At 44.3% G+C, this 23211-nt stretch overlaps 1 long non-coding RNA gene across 2 annotated transcripts; it reads right to left on the bottom strand.

The window, feature by feature from the left end:
- Positions 1–4826: 4826 nt before the first annotated feature.
- LOC138473691 (uncharacterized) lies at positions 4827–13675 on the bottom strand. Of its 2 annotated transcripts, none has more exons than XR_011268854.1 (4): positions 13611–13675; positions 8399–8428; positions 6025–6125; positions 4827–5102 (listed from the first exon to the last, which is right to left on the bottom strand). It is a non-coding gene; the product is annotated as an uncharacterized lncRNA (long non-coding RNA). The 2 variants fall into 2 exon arrangements; XR_011268855.1 differs by having other exon boundaries at positions 4827–5105.
- Between the last annotated feature and the right edge of the window lie 9536 nt (positions 13676–23211).

The following is a 23211-nucleotide window of genomic DNA, read 5'->3' on the forward strand; positions in this document are numbered from 1 at the left end:
TCTCACCTCTCCAGTCACCCTTCTCTCCTGTACTCTCCCCTCCCCTACTTTCCACAATACTACACTCTGCCCACACTTTCTCCTACAATCAACCTCCTTTCACTCCCCTAGTCACCCTTCCCAATCACTATCATTTTTACCCCTAGACTCTCCATTAGTCTGCCTCATTCACATTGCATGCACCTCACACCCAAATATCACTTTCTCTCACAAACCCATACGTCACCTTCCAAACACTCTCTGTAATCCTACTCCATGCTCCACGAGACCTCCCTTACTCTGTTGGTGCGCCTTCTCATCCCTTGGCCTCACCTGTATAACGCATACTGCCTTGAACCTTCTTCCTTTTCCGCAGGGGACATATTACAGTAATCGAAAAGCAAATAAATGGATGTAAGCGCCATATGCAGAGACATGAATAATGTAATTGCAGATTAGATGTGTTTCGGCCATTTAGCTAGAAGTGAAGAGCTGTGGTTAAGTAGGTCTTCATCAGGACGAGGGAATTCTTAATGCTGAAGAATCCTATGTGATCATCATCGTGAGCGCATTGGTGCGAATCATCTAAGTGTCTAAGTCCACCCAGATAAGCAGATGTATAATATTTCTCTGTCGTGGGGTCATGCCAGTAAAAACTTCTGCGCATGGTATCAATCCACTCGTTGGGGCAGATGAATGCGAGCCGGTGGCACTATGCTGGTTGATCCAATATTCAATAAACCACTTGAGAGGTCCGTCTATGGTACAGATCCACTGGGCAGCAAACGTCGGACGGACACAGTGCTATCACTGACACGGCACTGTGTTCGTCCTGATGAAGACCTACTTAACCACTACAGCTCTTCACTCTTCACTTCTAGCTAAATGGCCAAAACACTGTTGTGTTGACTTATTTTTGTGTTGTCTTTCAACCCTTCATTGTAGCACATACATGTGCATCTAATCTGCAATTACATTTATTCATGCCTCATGCGGCCCACATTAGGATGCGTAGAGAATGTAACTGCTCAAATTGTTTTACCAAATATTATTGATTTGGATTGTGTTACTCATGTACTACACCATGTACCTTTTATGTTGTATATCCTATGTCTTAACACTCATGTGCATTATCACACCCGCTTCAGAGAAATTAAATAAGAATTGCAGTATTTTTCAATCAAAACAAAGTTTACTTTATTGAAATTCAGGAGCTATAGCGTCCAATCTCCAGTTGGATTTATATGTCCTCGCTCAATTGTGTTGATATATGAATATACCTACCTGGGTAGAGCAAGGCATCAACCAGGTGCCCTTTATAATACTAGCCCCATATGCAGGTCATCCCTCATTTGGTAATGGTGGCCTCCTACAAGGATAGTGAATTTTACAGTTTGTGTTTGGATCAGTTGAAGCGTCTAGATTGCCGGTTTGATGTGCACACTGTTCCTCTGAAGTTCTGTGTGTTATCGCCTCTATCTCCGGTGAGCTAGAGGCTTGGGTTTCCTTTGTTAGGAATCCTGGTATTTGTGGTCCATTGGATAAAGAAAAACAACAGTGACCAGAGTTGTGCACACCAGGTATGGGGCAAGAAGCTGTACCTCTATCATTCAACCAGGCAATTGTTGAAGGGACAGGTACTGGGGGCCTCTCTAGTCTCACACCCCGCTTCTGGGGCAGGATTGGATCTTATAACTACTCTGGTAGGCCTCCTTCTCTGGGTTGGGAGGGGTGCCTGTTCCCGCTTGACAAAGTCATGCCCCTGATCCTGTCACAGCTCAGCTATCTGATGAATTCAACAAGAATCTAAGTGACATGATAGTTTGCTTGGAAGAACTAAAGGAGAAAGAGAGATGTGCTCCTGTGTTATCTCTTTGTCATCACTAGAGGGTTGAATATAATGGAGTGTAGTCTCTTTGAGGATCTATATTGCTTTTTTCTTAGAGGTCCAGGTGTGAGGTCAGGAAAATGTGGTTAGATGGAAAAGGCCAGGTGGAGTCATCCTCTTAACGATACAAACTTCAGAGGTGGTATATGGAGGAATCATCCAGAATATCTACATCTCCAAGTCACCATAAGAAAAGCACGGCCAGACCCTGACGATAAGAAAAAAATGTGATCTTTACTGCTTTAGAAATGCACTGCAGAACACTGTGGAATGGGATTCAAAGTGAGTGTGGCGTGCAGGGTACACTGTGTACATGTCCATGATCTTTCACAATATTCCTTACACCATGGCATACAGGGAGACGTGCACACCAGTGCAGGATTCAGATGCAGTGGTTAGGAGAAGGTAAGCAACACAAATCTGAGACAATAGTGGGATCAGGCAGCTGCCATGTTAGGGCTGCCAAATGAAAAGTTCTAGCTTGCAGAGCCATAGAGAAGAAAAATAAAACCCATGTACTATCAGGCACATATGTGTGGGGAAGGACCCAATGTCCACCAACCAATCCTTTTTTATTTTATCAAGAGGGCCCTGTTGTCCCTGATTTTCACTGATAAGACCCTCAATTTCACAGCTTGTGCCTGGCTACAGAAGGAGGCTGGAGACAGCTCACAGAAAATAGATTTTGGGAAACGTCAACAGTGAGAAGGTGTGTGAAGTGAGCCAAGAAGAAGGAGAAGTGAGAAAGTATTATGGAGAGGAAAGATTTGGAAGGGGGGGGGATGAAGGTGGATGTACCAGGGAGAGGGCAGAGATAGAGGGAATACAGAGCAGGTGAAGAGAGGAGACTTAAGAGTTGAAAAGGAGGATTTTAGGGGAGAAATGTTGCTTTTCAGAGTTTAAATGGAGAACAGGCCCATATGATTCATTGAGAAGTTGTTTTATAAGCTGTTGCTTAGGGATTTTCATATTCTGTTGATCTTTTCATGTCTTTCTGGTATATCAATGGCTTTGGTTAAAAGTTATTAGTGGTCTCTCAGTGGGTAGTATCCTGTGCTTTAGCACAAATACCTGGACTTCCTTTGGATCCTGGGCGTGCCAGCGGTCAGGGCTCACAGCTTTGGCTATGCCTCTTTTGAGGAGGATCCTTCACGTACAACTTGTACTTTTTTCTATTTATTCAGCAGCTTCTTAGCAGCATCGTGCATTATGTGTTTTTGGTGTTGATGGTTCAATCCCAAGCTTGTGTATCAGCTTTCGTCTTCCCCTCGACCAGAGTAACAACTGGCTCAAAGGGATCCATTCTTGCAGCCACATGCTGTGTGCAATCTCAGGGCTTTGCATCACTTCTACTGGTTGTATACTGGCCAAAGAGAGTGAATGATTGTAATTGGTTCATGTCTTCTGTGGTCTGATTAAGAGGAAAAACTTCAGCAAAAATCTGCAGTGTGTATTTTTGTTTCACTAACGTTTACTTTACTCCCCCATGCTCCATGTTCGTGTATGCATGGTGTGTTAGGTGAAGCACCTATAATCCTTTTGTTTTTGATGGTACACCCGTGTTAACCTTTCAAATTAAATAATCCCACCATGCATTTTCAATGTATGTGCCCAATGACCGAATGGGTGGGAAGGTTTTTTTTTGCGTTACATTGAAATGCCAATGAAATATAAAAATATAATTTTTCAATTCTTTAATTATTATAACTTTTAACAACTGTTAAAAATGTACATAACAAGGCTACTCTTTGCGGCAAAAGCAGTCCTTGTTTTTGAGAACTTTAAACGTGACTCTCCATCTCTACTTGACCAAATCTTTGAAACTGTATATTGTGAAACTACTGACTAGTTTGCATGTCCCAGTAAGCTTCTGAAGAGTCTATTGGGTCTGTGGTGGACACTGTGTTATTATTGCTCAACCTATCCCCTTTGTAAGGCCCTTTCTATTTGTGTCCTAGGGATTTATCAATAAGATTGCTTTTCTAAATCCAATTGTACTCTTATATACTAAAGGCCACCTGTCCCTAATTCCCAGGTATCTCCCCAATGTCCTTTTCAAAAATACAAAAAACCTTCCTTGAAAAGAGATTTTTGTGCCTTTGTAAAAGATCTAATATTCAGCACCACATCACCTTATTTGTGAAGATGAGACTCTTGATTATGAGGTGGTAAGTATGTCTTGCACTGCCACTAGCCTTTCACAAGCAGTTGTGAATAACAGTGAGCTCATAGAGGTTATAATTGAGTTTCCCTCAGCCAACCAGCATAATTTTAATGCATTCAATAATTGCTGGTATTGACTGCATTCCAAACTTTCTGATTTCGGAATTGGAAAAGGATAACAACAGAAATCACTTGTCTCCATTGAAGAAACATCAATACATTATTTCCACCACATTTCTTTTCAACAACACACTCCCTGTCTAAGGGAATGATCTTTTTTCACTGCACCTTTAACATGACATGCAGTGTCCAATTTTAATGAACCAAAATTAAAAAAGCTAAAACATGGAACAATCTTTTCACTTTTAAATACAGAAACTGTTCACTTTTAAATTCCACTTAATATATGCTTTTGATAAAACTATTCCACTTCAAACACGTTTGCTCTTATAATGATTATCTTATTGGGAAGATCTTTTTTGCTATTACACCACTAAGTGTTAAAAACATTGCACATAGATAAGTAGCATCACAAAAGTGACTGATAATAAGGATGCTCGACAGCTTCAAAGTGTAAATACGAAGGTCTTCTCTGAAGGAACTCTATATCTTATGATGAAAAAGCAGCCAGAGAAATATAAGTCTAAATGATGACAGATTATTGATTGTACAGGACGGGGTGCTGTGGCATTCCTCTTTGCATTTGAAATAATTAGTTTGCATCCACTGATAACGTTTCTCCCATTACAAAGAGGCTCAGTAGATTGGTAAATGAGAACGGCAGAGACACTAGATATGTCACGATAGAATACAATAGCTTTATTAGAATGTTATCATCTTTTCAGGTTGGTAAGACCAGGAGTGTCACATTTTAAAAGAGCAATGAAAAATCATCCTCAAGGAAGGATTACACCATTTGAAGGTATGGTGTAACAAGTCTGGGTCTCCAAACTCCCTCATCGTCTTTATATAAAGGACTGATGACTACAGTCACCCATGAGCATCTTCACTTCTGGCATCCATCCCGTTGTTGTCCCTGGCCCGAACAAGGGGGGGCATGATTCATAGAGATCTGCTGGAGAAACAGGGCAAATAGAGTGTTAGTGGGCAGTGCCTCACATTCAGGTTCAGTCACTCATTAGACCAAATCCTCCCATGTCAAGAAAAACACATATTATTTTGTCCAGTTAACTGCATTCACAGTGAGAATGACCATCCCCATATGTCAACAGGAGACATCCTTGGCATACATTTATTTGGCAGAATTTCATTGCCCTTAGTTTTCTGATGGGAGTTGAGATGGGCTGAAACGCTGGCCACTGTTCCAAATGAAATGCGATGAGATGGTTATGATTAATGAAGCACCTAAAACATTGATCATGTTTCTTCATATCTTTCATCTAACCGTTGGTTCTGTACTCCACCGAAACCCATCACATTAATTTGACCACCCTCATGACAGTTCTATAAAGTCTAAAGCTGTATTCACTGAATGCCTTCAATCATTGTGTTTGATAATAGGTTTTGTACTTGAAAGCACACTACACAAATCATTATGGGGAGTGCATCAGGCCTAATCTCTTGGGTTCTGAAATCAGATCATTACAGGCACAGGAAAAAAGTAGGTTGAATCAACAGTAGGTAGACTGACAATACCAATATAGGGCATACACCATAAATCAATTAGGAGGTGGCTTGGAGACCAATTCTAGGCGGTGTTGGGGGAGAGGTTGAACACTGCAAGGGACCATCATTCAGTCTCGGATACAAGCAATAACAATGATTCTTTGGGACTTCGTCACACAAGGTGCATTAATCAATTTCTGATCAAAGCTGCTACCATTACCCAATGCAATGCTGCCATCTTATTGGCACTGTCATGTCTACCAACAAAGTGATTTTTAGAAGTGACATCATGTAAACAATCAGATTTCTCCAGCCTCGATATTAATTCACTGGGAGATCACCAGGTGAATACATTACAAATTACGTACGAAGGACTGATGACTGCACATTTTCCAGGAACATTTTCACTTTTGGCATCCACCCCATTGTTGTCCCTGGCCCGAGCAAGGGGAAAAGGATTCACATGGATCTGAAAGAAACAACAGGCAAATAGAGGGTTAAAGAGCAGTGCCCCACATTCAAGTTCAGTCACTCAAATTGAGAACAAATAATCACATTTTAAGAAAAACACACATTATTTTCTCCAGTTAACTGCATTCAGAGTGAGCATGACCATCCCCATATGTCAACAGTAGACATGGTTGTGATCCTAGTATTTGGCAGCATTTAATTGCCCTTAGTTTCTGATGGGGGTTGAGATAGGCTGAAACGCTGCCCACTGTTCAAATGGAAATGTGATGAGATGGTTATGATTAACCAAGCCACCAAAACATTGATCACGTATTTTCATATCTGTCCTCTAACCTTTGCTTCTGTACTCCACCATTACCATCACATTCCTTTTACCTATCTCATGACAGTTCTATAAAGTCTAAAGCTGCATTCAATGTATGCCTTCAATCATTGTGTTTGCTGATAGGTTTTGTACTTGAGACTACACTAAGCAAATCTTTATGGGGAGTGCTTCAGGCCTAATCTGTTGGGCGCTGAAAATAGATCATGTCAGGTACAGGAAAAGGGTACGTTGAATCGATAATAGATAGACTGGCACTACCAATATAGAGCATACACCATAAAGAAATTAGGAAGTGGCTTGGAGACAATTGTAGAAGGTCTTGGAGGAGAGGTGGAACACTGCAAGGTACCGTCATTCATGTTTCAGATGCAAACAATAACAGTGATTACTTTGTTGGGACTTCATCACACTAAGTGCATTAATAGAGTATACAGTCTTCTCATTGAAAAAAGATTCATAGACACTTGAATTTATTTTAATTTAATTTCCAACTCAAACATACCTTAAACATGCTTTTTTCAAACAATTTAAAAATGTTAAATATAACTTAAAAATGGAGGTATGGGTGGGGGAAAGGGTTACAGTTTTAAAACGGGGGTTTGGGGAGATTCGGGGGGGACCGGGGTGGACCCCCCCAATAAAAAATAAACACTACACAAGTAAGAGGGAGCTGTCCAGTGCTGAAATACATTGCAACTGTATTGAATCACTGTTAGCACTGGACAGCTCCCTCTGACTTGTGTACTATTAGCCAGCAATTTCAGGACTGGGGACTTTTATTTTATCGGGGGTTTTGCGGACCCCCAATTAAAATATAAAAGTGTCAAATGCACTCGCTGACACTACACAAGTTAGAGGGAGCTGTCCAGTGCTGGATTAGATTGTTACTTTTTGTACTCGACTTCAGTCCTGGACAGCTCCCTGTAACGTAATAACGTTATGCATGTTTCAGCGACTTTCCATTCAAAAAATGTAAAGTGTTTATATAATGAAACTCTATGTATAAACACTTTCCACTTTATGTATGGCAATTCGTAGAAACATCTTTCACTAAAAAGGATTCGATGTAACATCACCTCGATGTACATCTTTCAATGTAAAAGACATGTAATCATTAATAGCTCTCTGATCGAAACTGATGCCACTACCCAATGCAGTGCTGCTGTCTTATTGGCCCTGTAATGTCTACCGACAAAGTGATCTTTAGAAGTGACATCATGCAAACAATCAGATTTCTCCAGCCTGGAGATTAACTCACTGGGAGATGACCACATACTATTCCTTGTCCCTGATGATATTATCCTAATCGTCCACATGGTCCAGCCCTCACATTGCTCCCTTTTGCATCCACAATTGAGAAGGTGTTTTGGGTGGCATTTCATCATTGATAGCACAATCTCATTGGAGTAAACTTGCTTGATTGTGAGTGGCATACAGCACTGGCATGCTGCTTGTGTGTCCTGTACCATTGGCATGAACTCTGTGCAGCACAAGGTGTCATGCAGCCCAAATTTCAATGTGGACATGTGCATTCAGTGTGTGAACAACCAGAAGTGGTGAGAAGTCCATCAGGGTTTTCTGGACATAACTTTCCTTTCTGGTTTCCTAAACTCTCATGGATTCTTCACTTCATAATATCTTAGGTGTTCTTCAAGTACACAGAAGCAAGTTTTCAATTTGTTCACCATGCCGTACAATTATATTATATTATATAAAATTCATATTACTATTATTATTTCTAAAAATCAGACATCTGTTACATAAAATTGATAATCGTACAATGTATTATTTTAATAGGTTTTTGTGTAACTTGGATGTGGTAATGCTGGAGTTGGCGGGTGGAATCTGTCATTTGCCACCGTAGATCTCACAGACTGTATGTGAAGTTCAAACATAATATGTCGTTAAGCACTTTATTCAAAAGTCAACCGTAAAAGACCTCTTACCTAGTATGCAGTCCAGAAAACCTCCACATGCTAAAATTAGGAAAACCGAAGAAATGGAGTTAGATCTTGCTAATGTTGCAGAATGTATTCTCTTCATTATTCACAGACTGTAAATCTAAAAAATATACATCCCTACAAATATACACATGCAGTTTGAAAACGAACAGATTGGTTAACATCTTCTTTAGACAGATCTTCAAACTAGTAGATAAAGCAAAGGTGCAAGACTGTCCCTAACATACAGTCATGGGCAAAGGCCCACATTTCTTGTTTTTGAGTAATGTGAAAATGCATGCACCCTGCCTCTGAATCGGTGTTCCATATCCATGTGTGATTATTTGGCAATTTGAAGGCCACCTTTAGGTCAACCATGTTCATTTACAGGATTCGATTTGTATGTTATGACATGCACATGGTACCTCAGATGACACATTATTTCCCATCGCAAATTGGCTGTATATTGGCCCTAAGCCTTGTGTGGTTGGATCAGCTCGGAGATCGCCCTTACTGTACATCTCAAACTATGGATCTTTTAAGGTCAAATTATGGTCCCCAGTGTTCCTTTCTAAAAGCACATATATTATGATTGGGGCATGAAAATAGATTTACACTGGCAAGATCCCAGGCCAATCTGCAAATTAATTGATGCATTTGAAACCAAGGGATTTTATCATCAAAGACATTTTTCCATTTTTGATCTGCTGTACCTCGCACACTCTGTCCACTTAGAGTGTGGACACTCTTTGGCCATGTAAAGCAAAGTTAAATATTATGGACAAATCATGGTCATCCTGGACCGATGACAGAGAACCATACAAAGCTCTGGTTTGTCAATGATCATAAAAATGGGGAAGGCACACAATCATTTTGGAATTTTCACATTTCAAATAATTACACAGAGTATGTGCAAATCTTGATGCCCCAGCAAGCTCATGGTGTGCTCTGATATCACCTTCCCTGTCTCCTCCTTCCCCAAAACCTAGTCTAAGATTTTCTTTATGTTTGTTATTTCCATTTGGAAAGTGCTTTCTTACACAGTAGTGGATTTCTATCTGCTATAGACAGAAAGGAAAATTGCTGTGCTTTGGGAATAAGAGGTCTTTGTGTAGAGCAAGGTTTTTGGGATCCATGTAAGCGGCTACAGGCCAAGTGCAGGGTAGAGAACAGAAATGTATGAACAGTGCCTGACTTGCTGTGCCTTAGACAGCAACCCTCATGTACAGCACGAGCACTGCTTATTTTCTTTGGCTTTTTCCCATGTTTGTTAATGGTGTCAAAGTAAAAGAACCCTCCCAGAAGCCTCTTCCTTAGAATATGCCTACGGCCCGCATCTGCATGTTTGCTGACATCACTAGGCCCTAGCTATCGAGAGAAGTGGGTGTCTGGATCAAGTGAATATCTACATATAAACTTGTGGAGCTGTTCTGAATTTGCGACCGCAGCCTGGCCCTCTCACTTCACGGAGGTCCCCATTGTTTATCAAGGAACACCGTGCAGGGCGGGCCTCTCATTATTGGTCTATGTTTCTAGTAACCAATGGCCCGGTGGAGCACAAAATGAACTATTTCCATTCCGGTAAGGACTACAGACCCAGTGGATTACTCATTTGAATGCTCATAGTTTCAGGGGGTCTACTTGTAAGGATAACTTTTTCTTGGAAGGGAGCAGTATTCACCATTGCAATCCCCTCGTGATGCCGTGATAACATTTCAACTATTTGGGCTACATTGGGAGTGAATACGATACGAGATTTGACTGGTGCATGCGTTTTCCAAAGAGGGCATGATTAACGTTATTAGAAACCATTCATCTGAATAGCACCTTCCAGTCAGAGTGAAAATTGCTAAACTAGAACAGGAAGACCTGAACTATTTCCCATGGGACTCACGTTACACTTCTCTGTTCCAGGATTCCTAGACAGAGAACAAACCTTCTTGCAGAAGTTACCAAACCTGAACGCCTGAGGTTCATAGCTCCCAACTTCCCAGTTCCATGTGGTTCTGTTCTAGCCAATTCTACTTTCATCGCACTGCATGCTGGGGCTTTTAGGTCCACCCTTACAATAGGAAAACAAAACTACAAGTTCCAGGATGCAACTGGAAGCAAAAACCAGGATCAACTCAAAGAGACCCTCATGGAACTGGGAACGTTGGAAGCTATGTCCTGTCCATTATATGTATACTCCTGACAGATTTAAATTATGTATCATATTAATCGTAGCACATCTTTCCTTATGGCTCAATATTTTTAGCAAGTATGCTTTCTTGCTACTGCTGCATTATATAGAAATTGGAGAAGGTCCCTAAGCAGCAACTCCACATCATGTATTGACACTTCATTAAACACAAATTCAGGCCTTTAGTGAAATGTGGGGTGACCGGATTTCAGAATGATGGAGTCAGACAGATAGCAACATACTTCCTCATAGAAGTATGTCAGTGGCAGGTGTTATCTTATAAAGGCCCCCTTTGGGTCCATTGAGGATACAGACTGAGGCTAAATGGCGTTGGAGGGAGGAGGTTTGCAGAGTTGCAGAGTGATGAACGCAGTGTAGACGGATGCAAATAATATTGCTATTTTGCAATCTGGAGCTGGTACATTATTATGCTGGCTCATTGGTTAGCCTGCGCCTTCTTCACTTTTGTAAGAAATGCATATTCTCTGGAAAATTATCTTGGGTTATACTGCCTGTTTCCGGTGTGGATGGGTCACAAAATCGTAGCCTACATTAGTAGAGGAAGAAAGGCGTTTCAACACAGACGATGACAAAGAAGCCCTAAAACTCTTTGCTGTTGAAGTTACAATCAGGTTTCTTAAACTAGAGAATGAATAAAGCACGTCATAACTTTAGTGAAATTGTTATATTGACAATAACATCCAATATAATAATACTCACGATTTGTGTTTCCTCCTTGGCATGCACCTTGGCCTTGCCACTTCTGGTTTCCTCCACCAAAACCACCGCCGCCAAAAGAACCGCTGCCATAACCGCCAAGGCCATAACCACCACCACCATAGCCTTTCCCACGACTGCCACCATAGCCACCGCCACCATAGCCACCACCATTGTAGCCTTTCCCACCACTGCCATAATAACCACTGCCACCATAGCCACCGCCTCCATAGCCACCACCATTGTAGCCTTTCCCACCACTGCCATAATAACCACCACCACCACAGCCTTTTCCACCACCACCACCTCCACCCAAGCCACCTCCTTTGAATCCAGACATGGCTGCTTTGCTTTAGGAGCTGATCAGAAGGAGAAGAGTGGAAGGCAGTTCTCTGGCTTCTCCAGAGATCCCGCTTATATACAGGAGCTGGGTCAGATTTGGGTGTCAACCGTCTGACATTCCAGCACTGGTGGAGCCCTTGCGTCCTCACTGAAAATTCTGCACAAACTTATGGAACGAGTCATCATTTTCATTACTAATAAATGAGGCGTGTTGAAAATGTCAATTCATATTGTGTTAACTCCCAAATGTCGGGTGTGTCTGTTTTATTCTATTCCTAAACATACAAAACAACAGACTGTGCTAATTGCAAGTCAATAGCACCTGTGCCAGACTTTTCAACCATTATTAAAAGTAACGTGCGTGAAGACTATCTTAGAAAGCAGGATCCACTCCAATTGGCTAATCATCAATGCTGGATCACGTGGATTAATGTGCATGTTGCCACATTGGCAACATTCATCCATAGGGTTCTGCATCGAGCATCAGTTTGAAGTATATTTCGAAAGGTGCATTTTAATATTCAGGATACACATGCCAAAAAGTTTACTATCCACATCATAATTTAGGACCTTGATTTGTTCAGCACCCACCATATAGGCTCCATTTTATTGACAAGTCACTCTGGGATTAATCGTGTCAGGAATGTGTGCTGCATGGGGACCATGGAGCCTGTAGCAAGATATTGTTTAAATGATCTACAAACCATTGACCATGTCTATCTTCCTTGCCTGAAAACATTAGATAGTTTGGAAATTTTTGAGATGTCGTCCATGAATCTTGCGATTTAAACCGGAGGTGCCATTGGGATACAGGATGGTACACATGCATTTCCACACCTGGGTTTGGATCTTCTAGACAGCAGTATTCCATCTTAATCATGCTGATACCCCCTTGATTAAAATATTGGTGCTGAGTCCCCCCCTTGAGTAAAACTATGGTTGCTGGTCTCCCTAGATGCCATATATGCTTATATTTTCTATTAAAATCAGTCACTGTATTCCATTTTCGAAGAGTCTCGTGCCCCCCTATCGACATCTCCACAGTTTGTAGACAATTGTCTACACAGACAAATGGATAATTAGGCTTCTCAAGCAAATCCCCAGCACGTTGGAGGGGTCTAGTGAGGACATCAAATAGGACCGAGAGGAGGCCTTCATTTGGTCAGCTTTCTTTCAGAGTCCAACAACATCCTGCCCATCACGCCATGTCATTTTCCTTCACAAATACCTGTAATGTTGACTTGAACTTGCATAAACCATGTTATGTTTCTGCACCTACGGCTACACCATCCATGTTTTTACTTGTATGACCTATGTAAACCTAACTATACCAATCCACTAAAAAGCACCTATTGCAATGACAACCCTAGTGTGCCAAACATCAATATTGCAAATTACATACCTTCATATGTACTGCCATATAACAGTCCCGAGAACTAAGAAATGGTCAAGTGTCCATATAGCATGACCCCATCTTAGACAGAAACAATTAAATAAAGAAATGAAGAACCAATTGCCATGGAAATATAATTTCTTCTTGTTGAATTTATTACATTCACTTGACCCAGAAATAGAATTCTCCAAAACAATCGACTTCTTCCAAACTGTTGTCATCCAAACGAGCCCACACTTGTTTAGCATAGTGCCCAACTATACTTAATTGCAGGCTAAGGAGATTCATCATGGCTATAACATGATTTATTCATCTATAAAAAAGATATCATATGACATCCAATTACTCTCCCACTAATTTTAATTAGCACCCGTGGCAGGGGGTGCAGCCAATCAGGTCTGCGGATCACAGGCTGAAATCTCTGATCTCAGCCCGTGTTCCACAGAACCCGCAAATTTCTTCCCATGCCGCACATTGTGTATAGACGCATCATGAAAACTCAACCAACCAATCAATCAATCTCCCCCCCCCCCTCCTGTTTTTTTTTCTCCATTTCCCAACCCCCCTTCCCCTGCCACACTTACCTTATTGTTGCTGCGGTGGCTGGTGACACTGCTGCAGCACCTTCCCTCCTCCCTTTTCCGGCCGCAATGGTAATAGAAGAGGGGCTCTTTATGGAGCCCCGCCTTCTCAACCATGGCAGCCATTTTGGTTCAGTATTTTCCTTCGTTAAACGGGACAGTGCGGCGTTCCGTTCAATGAATGAAAATACATGTTTTTAGCACCACGTGTTACTGCTTTGGTAACCTGGAGTGCTAATGCCTGGAACAGAGGTTAACGGCCGGAGCACTCGTTAACTGCCTTTGCTTGTATGCTAATGTTAACACACCTGCAGCACAGCATCTGTATTTGAAACTCTCTAAAAGAACAAGTGGGTGTGCATAAATGATTTCATGAGCATCAAAGAGTGGGCTTGAGCAGTATTTGTGCTTCTACTGCAACAGGCATTTTGGTCGAGGTAAAATTGCAATAATGGAGTTCATTATTTTGCTGGCCTAATTAGGTCGGAAGGTTTTGTTGGATGATAAGAGTCTTTCGTGTTGTTACAGAAGTAGGTTTGTTTCGTGGAATACGTGAGGTTTTGTGCGAATTTGGAGATATGGAGCTTGGCAGAGCTGATTTGCCTCCAGGAGACTATTATGTTAGACACCCCTGCACTGGACGGTTTTACTGTAATGTCTGGGGCTGCAAGAAAAAATGCTCAGAGGTAGACCATTTGGGGGACTAATTTGCACGTGGTGTTTGAGTCCGGGCTCGAAGGTTGAACACGTGTTATTGGGGAGTTCTGACATATTAGGGGTTAAAATATCACGGTGTGACGTGGCAGTTACTGGATGGAGGTGTTTCATCGTGTTAAATGTGTACTTTAATCCAGCATCATCCGGTTTGATGAATTTCTTGACTGTCATTTTAAAGGTGTTGGAAACAGCCCTTCCTAGCACAATATCTGGATTGTTATTATGGGTGATTTCAACTCTGTATGTTTAGATGATGTATATTATGATCACAGGAGTGCTAGGCAGTACGCCGATAGTGCTAGGTAAAGAGGCAGGCTGGTTGGTTCACTCACTGTTGGACTCTTGTGACTTGAAACTTCTGAAGGGTTGTACCCAGGGGGATGTCCGGCCCAAATAAACCTGGTCCAATGGTTTGTATTATTCAACCTTGGACTATGGCCCTCATTAAAACACCGGCGCTAAACCATGGCGCTATTAGCACCATGGTTGGTGCCGGTGTTGTAACGGGTCCGCCATGGTTCAATGGGGAATTACCACCCCATTCCAAGGTTGGCGTGGCGGTAATTCCCCATTGAACCATGGCCCTTCCCCATTCCCATTTTCGCCCCATAGGGCTCTATGGGATTGGGGAAGGCGCTAAGTACGGTACCGCAAATTGCGTTACAGTACTTAGCACCAAGGTCCCTTTGCGGGTCCCTACTTTAACGGCAGGTGTAGACCAGCCGTTAAGGTCGGATCCCGCAAAGGGACCTCGTAGTAAGGCGCTAAGTGTTTAACGGCGCCGAAGCATTTTACGGCGCCGTTAAACACTTAGCACCAGGGTCATAATGAGGCCCTATGTATTTGTTTCAGCTGATATTGAAAGCTGGTTTAAGTCTTTGGCAACGATGAGTAACATAGTAGTGATAATTCCCAAATGATTATGACACTAAATGGAATGAATCTCACTGTACCACTACCAGACTCAAGAAGTCAGTTAGAAATTAGAGGGCCGTGATCACACGGTGGTATGGCGTCCTAAACTAGCAACCTGATTTAATGTTAAACTGGGTCAGTGTTTGAATGAGGGTGTTTTCGTAGATATGTCCTCTCAGGCATTTGTCCCCTGTGGACAGTATTTATTGCAGGGGTTAACCTCTGTGAAAAATGCAAACAAAAACTGCACCAGTCTGGATCCTGCACGCATGTTTAACAAACTAGTCTCTGGGGGAAAAAAAGGAGTTGTGAAGAGAAGTTACGAAAGCTGCAAGATTGGGTGCTGCAGCATATTTAAAAATAACAAAACTGAAGCAAGCCTATTGAAATTGGCTGTATCTTTTATACCAATGGGACGCCGAGTGTATGTGTCTGCCGCCATTCCCAAAGACTCTTATGGCTTTTGGAGATTAATTAGGGGAAATGCTACACAAAAGTCACTGCAAATGCAGTTGCTCTAGGGGGCTCAGCGGGAGTCACATTTTGTGAAGCTTTACTCCCTCCCGCGCCCAGGGTCAGGGGCCCTGTTAAGTAGGAATGTGATGATTGCGTACCAATTGTGATCCCTTCCTAATGTAGATCTAGAAGGGATTTGGTCGGCCATCAGAAGGGTGGAAGTATTGAACGCTCCATGGCCCAATGGGCTTTTCAAATGTAACCCTGAAATCGGCACCACTGTTGTGGGCTAAGGTTCTGTTGAAGCTCTTTCAGAATATTTTGACCACTCATGAGTTTCCAGCGTCTTCGAAGGATGCTATTGTGATCGAGATTTTTAAAAAGGGACATTGGTCGAATCCTGCGAACTGCCACCCCTTCTCCCTTCTGGATGCATCCTATATAATCTTTTCCAGGTTTATATTGCGGTCTCTTGAAGATGGGATTGAGGCCTCGGGAAAGCTTGATATCAACCAAACTGGCTTCAGAAAAGGTACTTGTGTGTCGCTTAATTGTTTTTTGATTCATCTTTTGGCTAAACAGGCGACAATGGTTAAGCATCATATGTAGCTGGCATTTCTGGACATCTCGAAGACATTTGCCTGTGTTGATCACCTGTGTCTGTGGAAGATGCTAAAAGGAATGGGCTGCCCAGAGCCATTGGTTGGCACCTAAGAGCAATTGCATGAAGGTACCAGATTAAAAGTTAGGCTGGACCAAAGAGGCTCTTATTCTGACTCGATTGTCTGTAAAGCGGGTCTGCGCCAGGGTTGCATGCTGGTCCCGTTTTTATTTAATCTTTACATTTCTGAAATTGGGGCATTGCTGCTGAATGTTCGGGTCAGTCCCCCAAAACTTGACAATCTAAGAATACATTACCTCCTATACGCCAATATTCTGGTCTTGGTCGCCTATACACCAGATGGCCTACAAAGATCATTGAAAGCAGTGGGCAAATTCTTCAAGGATCTTGATTTGAACATACATTTTCCTAAATCTAAGGTCCTGGTGCTGAATCGGTTGAAGGGGAAGACCGGTAGGAACAAATTCACCTGGTGAATCAAGGAAGAGAGAATGGAGGTGGTGGATACTTTCAGATATTTGGGTGTACTAATTAAGAACAAGATGTCGGCGGGCCTCGCCCATCAGGCTCTTAAGGTGGAAAACATTTCAGCTGCCTCCCACAGCTGCCTCCCAGCTACGGGTGTTTGATTATATGTACTGACAGTTCTCCTTAATTCCTGTTTTGAAAATGTACAATCAGATGATTGTGCTGAAGTAAATCCATGTTGCAGAGAGCCGGGAAGCCGACCTCGATTGGCCGAAGATTGAATCCAGCATTTGGATGTGTTTGCTGTCCGTACCATGGGGACCCCTTTTCCAGCTGTGCACCATATTTTGGGCCTTATTTCCTTGCAGTCACAAATTAGTTGGCAGAGACTTCAGTTACTGAGATGTATCATACTTCCCCTGGCAAAAACACTTTTTGTACAACTGAATGTTATCTGGAAGCATGATGGATCTAGTCCTTTGAAGGACTGGGTGAACCTTTCTTTAAAGGTACTGGAAGTTCATTCTCTGACATTAAGGGGTCGATTCATGGAGCAAACGTGGGCCGAAAATCCCAGCGCAAGCAGGCGCAAGGCGGCACAAGCGTGAGAAATCCAGCGCACACGCACACGTGCGATACAAGGAAGACGCTGCGCATGTTTCCCGCTGTCCGTGCGCCAAATCCTGCCATGGCGCACGCGGGCACACACGGCGTGCGCTACGCGCACAGCAAAAGCGCACATAGCGCAGCACACACAACCAAAGTGGGCGGAACAGTGGGCATGACACGCAGAATGGGGAATAACGCGTGAAAAAGAAAGCGTAACTGGGGAAGTACTGCAGGGAACTACACGGAACGCCCACACGCACGCGAACAACCCGTATTCATGGATTCGAATACGGGAAACCCGCGCACGGCAAAAGACGCACACAGGCATCAACGCGCCCGCCACACGAAGGCAGGCGGAAGCGTCCCCGCGCACAGTATAAAAGTATAAAAGTGCGCGCAAACAACAAACACGTATATACAGCTACGATGAATGCCCCATTTGTCGCAGCACTGATCGTGGGACACCGCAGGAGGAGGAGAATAGCCAGGGCATGCATTTTCGCACCACGGACAAGCCTTTTTGGGATGCCTGACGACCAGGTCTACGGCAGGTATAGGTTTCCACCCCATATCATCCTAGACCTGGTCAGATGACCTTACATCCCCCTCCCTTTGCTCCCAAGCATTGAGCCCCTTGGAGAAGGTGCTCAATGTCCTGCATTTCTTGGCCACTGGGTCATTCCAGCGGACTACTGCCATAGTGGGGGGGTCTCACAGGCCACGCAGTCACGCTGCCTACACCAGGTACTGGCAATCATGACAGCGCGCCCCTCAGTCCGCAGGCACATATACATGCCCAGAACACCCGCAGAAAGGCAGCCCGTTGTCCTGGATTTTTTCAGGCTGGCACACTTCCCCAAAGTGCTTGGTGCCATAGATTGCACCCATGTGGCCCTACGTCCACCTAGGGCCACTGAGCACATCTACCGAAACCGCAAGCACTGGCATTCCATCAATGTACAGGTGGTATGCGATGCAAAGGGAATCATCACCTCTGTCTATGCAAACTACCCTGGCTCCACCCATGACAGTTTCATATACAGAATGTCCGCCCTGAGCCGGGCCCTGGAAGCTGGGCAGCATGGCGACACATGGCTCCTAGGTGAGTACAAATGCCCTTGCACATGCATGCATGTCACACACACACACACAAATACACAAACCCCAATAATCACAACCATTTACACCTCCCCAGGGGACAGTGCCTACTCTCTGAGCAACCAAATGATGACGCCAATCCAGAACCCCACCACACCACCCCAGGAAAGATACAACGCCGCCCATATTGCAACCAGGGCCATAGTGGAGTGCACATTCGGAGTGCTCAAGTCACGTTTCCGCTCCCTTGACCGCTCTGGCGGGCAGCTACTCTATGCACCCCCAGTAGTGTGCAGGATCATTGTGGCAGCATGTGTCCTGCACAATGTTGCAACACGGCAGGGCGTACCGGTGGACATGGTGGTGCCCCCACATCCCCAACCACAGGCACAGGCGCTGCCCATGGGAGGGGACAGGGCACGTGGCGAGGAAGCCCGGACCCAGCTTGTGGCCACATTTTTCACCTAAACTCCCACCCCTGCGGAGTGCACACAGGCCTGGCACATACCAGGTGACAATCGATGATGACAAAGAGACAGTCAACTGTCACAACCCTACCACCCTGAGATAGTTGCCATGGAAGTGCCACATTGTCTGCATCCCTAGCTACTTAAACACAAGCTATCCTGTGTGAACAAAAGGCACACATATGACATGACATGATATGGCATTTGTAACGTGCCTATACACAAGTATTTCAAAGTGCGACGAGGCGGGGGGGTGAACAAGGGAAGACCGACAATGATACTACTAGGCCAGGTGTCATTTAGATTGCGCAAGTGCAGGGGTAGGGGGAAGGGAAAAGTGCAAGGGGAAGGGGAGGGGGGGAGTGCAGTACAGGATAAGTAGACTAAAAAACAAATAAATAGGCCAGCTGGTAGCAACTGCAAAGGTAAGTGCAGACAAGTGCTGGGAAGGGGGGGCTGTAGGGTTAGAGAGACAGTCCCGCAGTGCAGGGGTTGCCAGGGAGGCAGTGCAAGTGGAGAGTGGCTGGGCCAGGGACCGAGGTTGGTGAGAGTGGCCCAGTTGCAGATCCAGTGCAGTTCCAGTGAAGAATTTTGCAAGGGAGAGGGAGAGAGAAAGCAGAAGCAAAGAGGAAGGTCTTGAGGTGCTTCCGGAACCGGAGATGGTTCTCCTCAAGTTCCAGTGAGGCAGGAAGGCTGTTCCAGAGGGAGGCCCCTGCCACGGAGAGAGATCTTCCCCCAGCTAGTTGCTTTGAGAAGCGGATGACCCTGACATGCAAGGTATGAATCACACACACCTGCAAAAGAGGCCATGACCATCACTGTTATGTCACTCAAACCCTCCCAAACCACAACATGACATGGCAAGCAATACCCATACACCAACACAGTACCAATAAAGTACACATTGCCATGTCAAAAATTTACTGTGGCATCAGACAATGATGCCTGTCATGGAATCAGATGAAATGACTGACCAACATCCTCCCACCCAAAATAAGTCATTCCCAAATGCATTACAAAAGTTGTAGACGTAACATAACAATGAATGCCTGTCTACATGCACATTGTGCTTTGCAAAATCAACACTGCAGCTTCTGTGTGCTTTGTCCAACTCCTGCAACACACTGCTCAGCGCACAGCACAGTGAACAGCCATTGTGTGTGATGCACACCCTGAGCATCACAACTAAGCGACAAACCACATCAAAAAGCAAATTAGGCATGTACAGGATCCATAATTGGTCACAGAACATGTGCTGCAGGGACACAGTGGGCACCAGAAGGCAAACAGAGTGTACACGTTGATATGCAAGGGTGGTTGTACATGTAGTGCATCATAGTGCAAGTGTGTGGGTCAGTAAGGACATGCACTCAACATATGCATGTGCAATCAAGTGACCATCAGTGTCCTCTACACATCACATGTGAACATTCACCATGTGTACACCCCAGCATGTCAAACCACAACTATCCCCTCACACCTGAAAGGTAAACACAACACATGAACAGGCATTGATCAGCAGAACACAACATGTACATAGGATACCACAATTACAATGTCAGGGTTCCCATCACACTGCAGGGCAAGGCAACTATCAACAACAAACCCCCCCCTCCCTCACAAATGACCATGACCCACTGAACAACTGCACCTGGGTCATGGAGCCTTCAACCCTCAATTTCACCTGGCCACAGGATCATCCTTCCCCTTGCCTGCACCCTCAGAGTCCACCCTCATTTGCAAAATCACAAAATCCAAGCCAGAAAAACGAACCAGAACACCCTCCAGTAGATGACTTGACGTAGCAGTACCTCACAAAGGCCAAGTACTACCACAATGATGAAAAAACCAAGGTAGCACAGTAAAAGAATGTCACAACAGGATGTGAACTATGTGTGCTACATAACATAGAATGATGCACCATGAACGGATGTGTACTGTCAGAGGTTCCGTGTACAGGCGCAGGAGTGGCACGAAACAACCACCCCCACTGTGTCCCGGGTGCCTACAAGGTCAAACTCACACAGGCCTCTGAGACCCTGGTGGGGAAGGAGGGTCAGGGATATGAAGTCGGGACAGGTGTTGGCACACTGGATAACTGGAATGAGTGGCAGGAGAGGGGAGGATAAATGACACATGAAAGTAGGGAATGCACGAAAATGTACTACCTGCATGAACACATACACAATCCGAACAAACCTGGACATCATTGTCATGGCCTTCTGTAGTCCAGGCTTAGGAGTGGCACGAACCAACCACCCCCTCTAGGGTTTTGGCACCTGCAAGTTTGGGGCTTACACAGGCATCCGCAACCCCAGCGGGGAAAGAGGGTTAGGGAACGTTGCTTGGATAGGTACAGGAAGCAGGACACCGGGTAGAGGGTACAGGTTTTAAAATTGGATAGGACTCCGGGTTATTAGGGGAAAACAAACATACCAAATTGAATTACACATTCATCCATGCATTAGTGCACCCCCCAGCAAGCCTATGCAGAGCAGTTTGAAAGAAAAACAACAAGACACTTAGCTCTGGTTTTGAGTGCTGGCCTCCTGCCTGAGCACTCGCAGGTCCGGTTACAGGAGCACTGCAATGCTGCAGAGAGCCACAGTTAATAATCTGTCCGTACCCATAACACAAAAACACACCACCAAACATGCCCCATAGCAACAGACAATCTGGTGTAGATGCTTCGTACCCATATGTAACATTACCCCTGTGATGGGTCATACACAGTCAATGCAGTAAGTCAGCCGCCGGTGGGTGCGTGGCAAATGGAACACCAATGTGTTACAATTCACACAACATGCAATGTTCCTTCGGTAAGCAGACAGACCCATATAGCAAGGCATGACTTCAGAACAAGTCGTGTTCCACCATGACCGAAACAAAGTAGGCAGTGCATGTAACAAAATGTACATGGAAATGAAATGCACCCGAGTATGTCCCTTGATGTATGTCCCTGTGAGCTGTCCCTTTCCATGTCTCGGAAGGCTACATGGTTGATACAAGTGATCAATGGACCTTGGTGTACCGGAGGGTATGTGCCACTGCCCCTGCAGGTGTCCCAGACAACCTTACAATCAACAGCCATCAGTCCACCAACACATCTGAGCTGGATTGTGTGCTTCAACACCAATATCCGTCCAAGCTCACCCTCAGTGCTGTAACTAAGCCTGCATGTGCAACTCATCTGGTGCAAGCTTTGCTGTGTTGTGGCCCCCCTGTGCTGCTCACCTTGCCTGGAGTTCCTTGGAACACGTCAGCAGTTCTGGGATGTAGGTCTGCAATCCCTGTGCCTCTGCTTGTGCACACATGTGCATGTGGGCACCAACAAACGTGTCCAGAATTCAGATGTCCAATGGGCCATGTCTGCTGGCAAAGATGCTCTGGAGGCTCATCCCCGAGCAGAAAGGGCATGAAACACATGATTAATGCTTTAAAGTCATCTGTGTGTGTCTCTTCAGTCATCTCATTACTGGACCATGTCAGAGACTTACATCAGAAATCACACCATCAGTCCGTCTTTCACATCCAAAGTGTGGAACACACTATCTACGGCATGAATTGCAACAAGCACGTGTACAGTAAAGATAAGAAACATACTACACAATGCATAGCAATGAATGTACACATTAATCATGAAACACCCCATCTAGCAAAAGCTGAACAGTAGACAATAACACCGCAATCATCCCCACTAGGGGTGTCAACACAAGTCACACAGCACCAGACATGCCACAGATATGACAGTTCAAAGCCCTTGTGTAATAGGCTGTCACACCGAACCATCCTTGTGAGCCCATGGATAAGGGAGGCAGGAGTGGCATATGTGAGTCAAGGACCCCAAGCAGCAAACCCATACACAAGACAAGCCTGAAGGGCCCAGCTGGAACAGACAGTGGATGCCTTCAAAAGCCACAAAGCACTGCACCGTCACATGAAAGCACAATAGACAAGCAATTTTAAACTATATTAACTAATTACACTAACTATGAAAAACCTACATTACCTAATTAAACTAACTATCAAACAGAAACTTAACTAACTAAACTAAAAGAAAAATCAAAAATGGCCACATACGACCCGGGGGGGGGAGGCACCCAGGAGGGGGAGGTACAGGGTGCCGCTCAACACCCACATGCGATGATACTGAGCCAAAAAAAAAACCTCCATGGGCTCAACGCCTGCACAGCCCGAACTATGTGGGAGATAGATGGTCATCTGAGTCTGGCTCATCCTGGAAAGTAGGACG

Source organism: Ambystoma mexicanum, chromosome 8 (assembly GCF_040938575.1).
Source record: "Ambystoma mexicanum isolate Mex_15411 chromosome 8, UKY_AmexF1_1, whole genome shotgun sequence".
In the NCBI taxonomy this organism is placed as follows: Eukaryota; Metazoa; Chordata; class Amphibia; order Caudata; family Ambystomatidae; genus Ambystoma; species Ambystoma mexicanum.